This window comes from Schistocerca cancellata, chromosome 1, assembly GCF_023864275.1.
Source record: "Schistocerca cancellata isolate TAMUIC-IGC-003103 chromosome 1, iqSchCanc2.1, whole genome shotgun sequence".
NCBI classification, from domain to species: Eukaryota; Metazoa; Arthropoda; class Insecta; order Orthoptera; family Acrididae; genus Schistocerca; species Schistocerca cancellata.
Genome location: NC_064626.1, coordinates 732,496,555 through 732,508,367, shown reverse-complemented (window position 1 = coordinate 732,508,367; position 11,813 = coordinate 732,496,555). Strand labels below are relative to the sequence as shown.

At 43.3% G+C, this 11,813-nt stretch overlaps 2 pseudogenes; both read right to left on the bottom strand.

Moving 5' to 3' along the window:
- Nucleotides 1-9,509: 9,509 nt before the first annotated feature.
- Nucleotides 9,510-9,689, bottom strand: LOC126096648 (U2 spliceosomal RNA; annotated as a pseudogene).
- Nucleotides 9,690-10,784: 1,095 nt separating this feature from the next.
- LOC126096705 (U2 spliceosomal RNA) lies at nt 10,785-10,964 on the bottom strand (annotated as a pseudogene).
- Nucleotides 10,965-11,813: the final 849 nt, after the last annotated feature.

Genomic DNA, 11,813 nt, shown 5'->3' with positions numbered 1-11,813 from the left:
GCAGCTTTGGAATGAACAGCAGGAACTTCGTGGAGATCAGACTTCCGCTTTCTTCGCAAATCTAAGACAAATCAGGGATATTTGAAGTGATGAAAACCTCTACAGCTCCGTCAAAAGGATTTATTAATCACGACTGCTTTCATAACATTACATCCATATCTTCAGATAATAAACAGCGTAAAGATGATACTAAAAGCGTAATTGCAACTATCTTAACTACCTTTTTGACGCCAATTTTGTGCAGGAATATAAGGGACTACTATTATTTATCCTTATAGAGATTTTAAGATCATTATGTACTGAAAGGTGCACATACTTCAAAAAATGGTTCAAATGGCTCTGCGCACGACGGGACTTAACTTCTGAGGTCATCAGTCCCCTAGAACTTAGAACTACTTAAACCTAACTGACCTAAGGACATCACACACGTCCAGGCAAGATTCGAACCTGCGCCGCAGCGGTCGCGCGGTTCCAGACTGTAGCGCCTAGAACCGCTCGGCCACTCTGGCCGGCCCACATACTTCACTTGCTAATCAAGATTATATTAATTTGATAGTTCCTATTTTAAGGTAGTTCTAATTACGATTTTTGTACCATCTTTATGTCAACACTTTGTTACCTGAAGATATGAGTATAATCTCATGAAATTAATCATGACTAATAAATCATTTTCATCATTTGAAATACATCACCTCACCTTTGGTTGCCCCTATTACCAAATGTTTTGTAGCAGACGTCGGAAACCTACAAAAATATGGATCAGGAAACGCATTACCATCTCATATCTAGGACAGCAGCTGAGCTCCTGGTAGTGAAAGATGGCCTCTAACAGCCAGCGATCATTTTAGGCCATTTGCCGCAATGGTGACGGCCAACAGCACAACAGAGACTTACTTTGACACCCTGATACTTTTACGCTATCACGGACCAACGTAGGAACACTGGCTTGCGTATCAATCGTGAGTCAGTAATAGCAGTACTTTACACATATTAATTCAGCGAACTGTTCACTTGCCTGTACATGATAGCCACATGTGTTAAATTCATTTTTTAGGAAAAGTGTATTACGCAGCCGGGACATTTTTATATAATTTTTTTCAGCGACACAAAAAAAAAGTTGACGCCTAAAGAACGTCAAGATAAGGAAAAACGTGTATATTTAAAAAAATGTTCAAATGTGTGTGGAATCTTATGGGACTTAACTGCTAAGATCATCAGTCCCTAAGCTTACACACTACTTAACCTAAACTATCCTAAGGACAAACACACACATCCATGCCCGAGTGAGGACTCGAACCTCTGCCGGGACCAGCCGCACAGTCCATGACAGTAGCGCCCTGGACCACTCGGCTAATCCCGCGCGGCAAACTTGTATATTACATGCCCAAAAATGGGGTACACCTACAGAAATTAATCAACGAGCAGAAGACTTTTCTTGTTAGAAAATGTTTGGATGACACATTTGTTAGAAGAAATGGAAACAAATGCCAAGTGGGTACGTTCTTTTTTCTAGAAACTCCTGCAGTCTATATAAGTTCAGGTTACAAATCTGCTATCTTTTTTGTAAATTCTCTTTCGAATGACGGAACATTCGTGCATTTTTCTCTCTTATTTGTCCCCAGCTTGACTGGACTTTAGTTTACAGGGAATGGGATACATTATACGATAGAACATTTTTTGCAAGAGGTTCATTGTGATCGAAACGCTGAAGATCACTGCGCTCATCAAATCCCAAACTCTGTTTACTCTTAAAGTGTTTGAGCACTTTGTTACGATTTATCCCTTTGGATGGCCAGATGCCCACAAATTTCTTGTTTGTTTTCGATCCCATATTCTTCTCATTGTAGGTGGTAAAGTGCAATTTATAACTGAAAGCATTTACTGCTAAATTATTCTTCATTTTTTTAATCTCTTTGTTTTTGTACGTGTCATCCCGTGTACGGTTGTTCATTGACAACTGGCCGTACCTTCTGGTCTTACTACTTTCAGTGGCGTATCCTGGAAAATGTTGGTAACGTATGCAACATGAAACTTATCGGTTTTATGTATATGAACATTTATCACTCACCATCGCTTTACGTGTAGGGTAACTCCGCTCTGCAGTTCTTGCAGATCTCCTCAGTAGCGTCGTCGGAGAATGCGTTTCGAACTTTTATCTGCACCAACAGAAATTTATCTGTGTACACGATGGAGAGTTCAGACGGACGACTTCGTCGTTTCGCATTCCTAATGAAGGTCTTTATTCCTTTCAGACCGCAAATGATCCTTCCAGTGATGACGATGCAGCCGGTACGGTTAACATCACTTCACAGTGGTTATACAGTTCTGGAAGTGCGGTGTGAAGCACATTGTGATGCAGGAAACTTTGTTATTTCCTTCACAGAATTGGCTACAAGATGATGCGACGTAAACATAATACTCACGTCAGACTTTAACCTAAGAATATCAAAAAACTTGCCACATGCTGTCCTTAATTTTTCAGACGCCTCCTCGAGAAACACATCTGCAAAGTTTGAGAACTTCTTTAGCCAAACATTTCAATACACTTTAAGTCAGGCAGCGAATAAAATATGATATTGAACTGCGTGACTGCGGTATATAAATATCCTTTCTGCCTTGCACCATATTTTCTCAAAGCCATACTACCTCTTAGAGCGCACCTTTTCTTTCCTGTCGTCCTCTTCCTTGCTGCGAAGTGTAATGTCTAAGGACTGTGACTGCACACTGTTAAATGTGACGTCCGTCAGTGAAAATAGTTCTTTAGACAAACACAAAAGGAAGTTAAACAGCAAATCTCGCAACATTATGTCTAATCCACTTGCTTCAGTAATAGCAGTTGTGTCCCAATTTTGTGGATTTGCGAAAAAGTACTCGTAGATTTCTTCAAGTTCAACCCTTTGATCTGCCACAGTTTTTACCAAGCGACTTTAATAACTCTGTCTTGCTGGTGCAACTTTTGGAAACCTCTTCCGCACTACTGTATCTAACTAGTTTGGAATGGACCAAAATGTTAGAAAACCATTAATATTAAGGAAAAAAAACCTCTACATGCACTCATACACGATACTGACTGTGTTAAAACTAAAATTTACCTTGTGAGCCTAGCAGTATACAAATACCGTATTGCGTGTGGAATTACTTCTCTAAATTTTGTTTGAACGCCGTTTGATGTTCCACCATGATGGTCGCCACATCATACGTTTGTGCGACCAATTAATTTTTGCGCTCAGGTTCTTCAAGCCGGTCTACTGCAACTTTCACTGTGGCGTTGCCGATCTATCACTGCTAACCCTACTAATCTTTCACAAATCCGTCCCTTATGTAATATCTTTATACTACTAGCAATTGCGAAAGATTTGTATCCTGCGATGTCTCATCTAGTAAAATAGCAACTGTCACTGCTTTCATCTGAGTCTCTATTTCCCAGAGCATAACACCATGTACGCTTTGAATTAAATTGCGTTGAATGAGAGGAGTTAATCCGTTGAACACAAAGGCTGTAATCGAGTGATTTCTCGATGTGTCCTCAAACTCAGCCAATAAATGAATAAACTCCACATAAAACTGCCTCGCTTGCTCGAGTCTCAGCTTTTCCTCTATCCTCTAAATGATAATACTTCGTCTAAAAAGGAGGTGACTGCTGTCAATCCCGGTCCTGTCTCACTGCTTGATTGTGCTTTAAAATGCTTCCAAATTTCTGTTCATATAATTGCCAATCAATTCTACTTTTACCAAATGTGCCGACGGCTACCCATGCATGGGAATGAGATTCTGATGTTTCATGCTTTGAAACTGCAGTGGTGCGCAAATTATTAACATCCGAATAACCTCGGTCTTTATTGTTTCAAGATTGTCCTTTCCAAGCAACAAGTCCTCTGTCATTAAATTGTTAAGATACGGGGTAGTTCGATCATTTTTCTACCTTTCCACTGAATGGCCGTGAGTGCAAATATTTATTAAAAACAATTACTCTATAGTATCGCTATTATAATCACTCATTTTGTGCAAATGGTGGTTAAAATATTGTTCACACACATGAAACATGATGCATTCATCCGTCACTAAAATCACTAATGCTCGCTAAAGTCAGGTTAGCAGAAGAGCAAAAGTGCTGAGTGCTATCTTGCTATTGCATGCGTCTACCAACGTTTCATACGAGCTTGGTCTGACGTCATATATGCCAAATGGGAGTCGAGACTATTACGTGGAAGTGCCCATGTAGGCGCGCCGCCTCTTGCGGAGCACAGAAACTAGTTGTCGGTTCAAACGAAACAAAATAGGGACTATCAAGTAGGTGTTAATTATGATTTAATTATTACGGATGAACTTATAACGTGTATGTATGACTTTGCAACTCGTATATATTTCACTGAACATGCAATGCATGCATTGCGTTACTGGAAGATACGCCCCTGCCATTTATTTACAACGACTGCTGGTCTCCTTTAGCGATCCCTATCACCTGAACACCTTCGAAGTTGGCGAATCAGTGTAGGTGGACATTCTTGACAGTTTAGGCACTTGGTGCATTCTTCGTCAACCTTTTGAAAACTTCCACTTCGTTTACGGCTTCGTGCAGGTAATAAGTTGAAAGTCTGTTGTCGCTGCAAATGTGTCTTCGTTGCGTTGTCCCATTCCGCGTATCCGTAATCCGTGACTCGTCTGATATAGGGGCGGAATATACCGAGTCCGCATTTGATTGATAGTACGGATCTTTCAATGACCAAAGGATACAACACCCTTTTTTGTCGTTTTACTGCAGATTCTCTTACGTGCTATGCCACATGAGTATAGTGTCCAGGTGACTCCTAAGTATTTGATAATTGCGAACCACTGGATCAGTTAACCAAATAGCTTTCCGTCTGCATACTTGATCGTTTACACTTTGCGAGGACCAGAGCTTGGCTATTAGCAACATTCGTTTTCACACGCCGTTGGCCTGTCCATGTTTCAAGATCTTGACATTCTTCTTGGAACCTATGGTGTATTGCCCGTCAACATATAGTTCTGCTGAAGAAAGATGTATCATCTGCATAGATTTCTCCGCTAATTTTAGTGACTTTGGGGGGTCGGCTGTGTAGACATAGCACAGCACTGGCCCTATCACTGAATCCTGTGGCACTCGAACCTGAATTCCTCGTTCGATATATGTCGTCTCTCCTGCTACATCATTCGCCGACGTGCAGCCACAAAACTTGATGTTTCTACAGCCACATCCAACAATGAATTACATAACACTGAAGTCAGATAATAAACAGTGCCTACTTTCCTTTGTGAGCTGAAAAGCCGGTCGTTGGCACCCATTTTTCCACTTCTGCCTCGGAAACTTCGCGTCATTGTGTGAAACTCAGACTGTACCGACCATCTTGGCATTTATATGTAGCATATTTCTTGCGAAAAATTTCACTTCACACTACAAAATCTTTGCAAGGTCCTTCAAAAGCCATTAAAATATTACATACCTCCATTTGTAAAGGATTGCAGTCAGTTTGTGTATCATGATTAATAAAATTACAAGTATTAAGTATTTTACCAAGCAAAAAATCTTCGCACCATTCGCACCACTTCATAATTATCACTTACCGAAAATCTCGTTTCGTTATCTGCAACCATATAGTACACTCCTGGAAATGGAAAAAAGAACACATTGACACCGGTGTGTCAGACCCACCATACTTGCTCCGGACACTGCGAGAGGGCTGTACAAGCAATGATCACACGCACGGCACAGCGGACACACCAGGAACCGCGGTGTTGGCCGTCGAATGGCGCTAGCTGCGCAGCATTTGTGCACCGCCGCCGTCAGTGTCAGCCAGTTTGCCGTGGCATACGGAGCTCCATCGCAGTCTTTAACACTGGTAGCATGCCGCGACAGCGTGGACGTGAACCGTATGTGCAGTTGACGGACTTTGAGCGAGGGCGTATAGTGGGCATGCGGGAGGCCGGGTGGACGTACCGCCGAATTGCTCAACACGTGGGGCGTGAGGTCTCCACAGTACATCGATGTTGTCGCCAGTGGTCGGCGGAAGGTGCACGTGCCCGTCGACCTGGGACCGGACGTCAGCGACGCACGGATGCACGCCAAGACCGTAGGATCCTACGCAGTGCCGTAGGGGACCGCACCGCCACTTCCCAGCAAATTAGGGACACTTTTGCTCCTGGGGTATCGGCGAGGACCATTCGCAACCGTCTCCATGAAGCTGGGCTACGGTCCCGCACACCGTTAGGCCGTCTTCCGCTCACGCCCCAACATCGTGCAGCCCGCCTTCAGTGGTGTCGCGACAGGCGTGAATGGAGGGACGAATGGAGACGTGTCGTCTTCAGCGATGAGAGTTGCTTCTACCTTGGTGCCAATGATGGTCGTATGCGTGTTTGGCGCCGTGCAGGTGAGCGCCACAATCAGGACTGCATACGACCGAGGCACACAGGGCCAACACCCGGCATCATGGTGTGGGGAGCGATCTCCTACACTGGCCGTACATCACTGGTGATCGTCGAGGGGACACTGAATAGTGCACGGTACATCCAAACCGTCATGGAACCCATCGTTCTACCATTCCTAGACCGGCAAGGGAACTTGCTGTTCCAACAGGACAATGCACGTCCGCATGTATCCCGTGCCACCCAACGTGCTCTAGAAGGTGTAAGTCAACTACCCTGGCCAGCAAGATCTCCGGATCTGTCCCCCATTGAGCATGTTTGGGACTGGATGAAGCGTCGTCTCACGCGGTCTGCACGTCCAGCACGAACGCTGGTCCAACTGAGGCGCCAGGTGGAAATGGCATGGCAAGCCGTTCCACAGGACTACATCCAGCATCTCTACGATCGTCTCCATGGGAGAATAGCAGCCTGCATTGCTGCGAAAGGTGGATATACACTGTACTAGTGCCGACATTGTGCATGCTCTGTTGCCTGTGTCTATGTGCCTGTGGTTCTGTCAGTGTGATCATGTGATGTATCTGACCCCAGGAATGTGTCAATAAATTTCCCCTTCCTGGGACAATGAATTCACGGTGTTCTTATTTCAATTTCCAGGAGTGTATATTAGGGCTATTCACAGTGTATAAAACTATAACATAGGGGCTACTGAACGTTGAAGAACATTGCCCAAATTAATTGTCAAATACAATGGAAGTCCTCTGCAATTGTTTACCAACCAGAGTTGAAGAGGTCAATGAGACAATGTTTTGTACCCACGAGACGACGATGGATTTCCGGGAGCACACGTCATCAAGAAGTGGGACTAGTGTGGCTTAAAGTAATAAAATATAGGTAGTTTGTTATGTAAATCTAGAGGACATTTTTAGCCTCAGGCCAAAGCTTGGGTTGGAAACTGAAAAGGTTTACTAAGCATGATCCTCTTGGTAGTGACATGGTCTTGGCTTCCTCTGTCAGTTAGAATGGGCTATCTCTCGCGCAAACAACTAAAAAGTGTCCTTTGTCAAACATACAATGCGATTTTCTAGAATTCCTTACCACATTCATGACTGTTAGTGTTCCTGCTGCTTTATTTTCTGAAAGGTAATCGAGAAACTTGGAAACTGATCTATGTAAAAATATAAAAGTTTGCAGTAACATTACCTACTCAACCCATTTCTAGCCATGCCTGGAGTCCATATAACAAATTTTACCATTCTCAAGTAGTAGGCAAAACAGGTTCTGGCACAATTCGTTAGTGCCAGTTGCGTACATTCAGGGGCAAACTTGATTGATTTGTGACCCCTTACCTTTAATCTATTGTTTTGCTACTTGAGTTATGACCACTAAGGATAATCTGTCCTTCTGAGAAACTCCACAACCCTCCCCCTCCCCTTCAATCTTCACCGCGACCTTCCCCTCCATCTTCCCTCTCTGTGAATCCCCAACACTCCTCCCCCCCTTGATGATACAAGCCCATTTTTTATATCAAATTAATTGAACAATTAAATACATCGATAAAATAATTAACCCCTTCCCCTCTCGGAAATACCCCAGCGCCCCTCCTATACAATACTACCTCTTCTTTCGCCCATAAGGAAATTGGTGAGAGAAGATTCTATGTGTGCTAGAGAGGAAGGATCTCATGGCACAAAGTTCAAATCAATGTCAATTACATGGCAGTGGATATACTGTTTATTTATAAAATTCAATCCCCAGGCGTTGGATCTCTTTATTTGGCAGAAAAAGCTCATCATTGTCTGTTTTTTGCAAGATGTAGTTCTTGTAAAATTCATCGAAAAAATAGTAATTAAATACGTAGATAGATCACCTTTTCCCGATCACCAAAGGGATACTATCATGAAATGGACGTCAACATAGGTCACCGCACTTAATTATACTCTTCCAGATCGCACTAAACATACCTGGTGGAAAAAAAGTTCTGATCGCGATAGCGAAGTGCGCGCCAGCCGCTGGGACACACCACGCACAGACTGCTGCCAGGCTCATGGCCACAAGTGCTTTGAATCGTGGAAAGCGATGGTGGGAGTGTCGGTCGACCATTGGTACCAGCCTCTGGTCGCACTGTTACTTAATCACCGAGCAAAGCATCAGATGGCAGCACGCCTTTGGTACCGGAATCACTCCCTTTTTTGCTCCCAAACAGTTACCTTCAATACCAGGTCAGTGGAAGCAGCTGCTCTATGTGCTCGCCCTGCTATACCGATACTGACAACATTCTTTTATGAGGTTTGTGTGCCTATAAATGGATGGAGTGACATCTTATTAGGTAGACCAATTTTACATTTGACCTGTTATGGAAGGTAACTATTTGGGAGCAAAAAAGGGAGTGATTCCGGTACCAAAGGGGTGCTACCATCTGATGCTTTGCTCGGTGATTAAGTAACAGGCGACCAGAGGCTGGAACCAATGGTCGACCGACACTCCCACCACGCTTCTGTATGCTTACTTCACAAGCTATCATACGGTGCATTGTGGAGGGTACCCTGTACCACTAGTGGTCATTCCCTTCCCTATCCCACCCACAAATAGAGCGAGGGAAAAAGACTGCTTACATGTCTCCTTATGAGCGCTAATTTCTCATATCTTATTTTCGTGGTCCTTATGTTGCCTAAGGTAGAATCCTTCTCTGGTCAGCTTCAAATGTCTGTGCTCAATAGTATTCCTCGGAAAGAACATCATCTTCCCTCCAAGGAATCTCATTTGAGCTATGTGGCGAGTGTAATCCTACAGTTGGAAAAAAATTACTTAGTGTGCAAAGTGACTCTCATGGTCAGTTTAGTTACTCAGCCTATCAATTTGATATCAGTGACGTGCTGCTGGGTGGGTGGAAGCAAGTGTTACAGTACCGCAGATGTGATTCAGGTCTTGGAGCGCTGATCAGCCGCTTTTTCGTTGCAGAGGGATCTTTTAATGAAATTTAGATCTCCCATCTACAGAGGGAGAGATGACCATGGTAATAGAGTCAGCTATATTACCGGATTTAGAATGTGATTTGTCGTATTAACCGGATATGTACAACTTCTTTGTGCTGCTACCGTAATAGACTTTGTATGTGATGAAGCATTTGGTTACTTTCAGAGAGTTCGAAAGTGTGGAAGCATCTTGTGACAGAGGCAGAGCATGCTCTTAGCAGTACAACACAAGTCAAAAATGAGTTTAATATTCTAGCCCTGCAATGCAGAACGTAACAGATATTCAGCTGGTTAGAACAGACTATTTTACCTGATGAGAGAATACTTAGAAGAAATACAGCGTGTGCCCTGCTATTACAGGATTTCACAACAAGTAACGATACTTTAGCGATGTGCAAACACGTGTATTCCATGACTTCTTCTGTCTTCGAAAATAACACTATAGAAGTGAGAAATCTACTTTTTTTGTATAAGAAATTCGAAGTTTATGGTGAATGACATCCTTGTCTCTGATTGGATAACTGAATTTTTTAAACTGGGGTGTCTGTGATGGGGTGAAATTGGTTAGAGCTACTATATACGTCCAAGCCAAGCCTGCTTGTCTAGCAGTGTCTGTGACCAGCGGTCGACTGCAAGTGGCGACTTAGCCTTGTGCGATGAGCAGGTGCAAAGAAAGGATTCTGGCCACCGGCTAGTCAGCTTTTGACGATAGCCATGGGGACTAACAGTGTAATCAGTAGCTGGCTGTGAGGCGATAGAAAGTGGACATGTGTGTTGTATGAGAAGATTAAATATGATGGGTACCTGCACTCAACCATTATTCCACCCATGTAAATTGATTGTTTAACTGCTTGGTGACAGTCTCTCCGACCTCAAAGCATTCAATAGGGCTGTCATGTGTATGCTGGTGCTGGGGACGGGTGTGCAGTTCCCGATGCATGTGCTCGTCTCTCCCGACTGGCGCTCGCATGACGACACATTGTCTCAGCTACAGGGGGGCCGTGGCTCCCGAATGTTGGTGGACAGTGCGCTCTTTGTGATCCTGAGTGTGTGTGTGATTGGCAGGATTTTTGCACCAGATATATTCAGTGGAAAGATTGCGGTGGAGGAGGTTACTTGCGTCTTTAAACGTCGATGCAGACAAGACCTCAGATATATTTAGTGTTACGATCTATTTGTCGCGAAAATGTAATTGCTTTATTTGCATAATGTTTGTGTGTGATACTCAAACGTTGATAACGTGTTTTATTATGAAGAAGGATCATTGTAACGTGGTACAGAGTGTTTTAAGCAGTCTATTTGTTTCCTGTAAATTGTTAAACAATTAATCTGATCGGATAGTGCAAATGAATTGTTTCCCTCTATTATTGATGTTGACTCTGTGTCAGGTCTTCATTAAGTAATAGACTTTCTATGTGATGAAGCATTTGGTTATTTTCAGAGAGTTCGAAAGTGTGTAAGCATCTTGTGACAGAGGCAGAACATGCTCTTAGCAGTCCAACACAAGCCAAAAATGAGTTTAATATTCTAGCCCTGCGATGCAGGACGTAACAGATATGACGCTCACAAGAACAGATTATTTTACCGGATGAGAGAATACTTAGAAGAAATACAGCGTATGCCCTACTATTACAGGATTTTCACAAGTAACGATACTTTAGCGATGTGAAAAGATGTTTATTCCCTGCTTTCTTCTGTCTTCGAAAATTACTCATAATAAAGTTGGTAATCTGCAATTCACTTGAGAAATTCTAAGTGTATGGTCAACAACATCCCTATCTTGGATAAGGTAAAGTGGATTTTTGAACTGGCGCGTCTATGTTGGGGTGGCACTGGTTAGAACTACTTCATGCATCCGACCCCAGCCTTTTTCCCAGTGGCCGACTGAAAGTGGAGGTTTAGCTTTGCTTTTCCAGCAAGGCTACGTACTAGTCGGCTCTTGTCGGGACTAGCAGAGTAACCAGAACAGAATGCCGGGTGAGCAGTGAGAGAAGCGGGCATGTGTGCTGAGGAGATTCAATATGACGGGTGTTTGTGCTGGACGATTATTCCAACTATGTAAATTAATTGGTTGACTGCTTGGTGACAGTCTCTCTGACCTCTGAGTATTCAGCAGGGCCAGCGTGTGGATGCCAGGGACAGGCATGCAGCTGCCGTTGCATGTGCTGGTCTCTCTCGACTAACGCTCATGTAATGATTGGATGTCCCTGCTGGCTGCAAAGCCATGAATCCTGACAGTCGGGATGATGCACTCCTTGCAAATAGAGTGTGTGTGATCGGTAGGATATGTTTGGTGGAAACGTTGCAGTGGAGGAGAGTGATTGTGTTCTCAAATGTCAGTTCATACAAACCCTCAGATATATATAGCACTGTGATCTATTTGTGGTGGAAATTTAATTCCTTGACTTGCATAATGTTTGTGTGTGATACTCAGGCATTGAAAATATTTTTTATTACAAA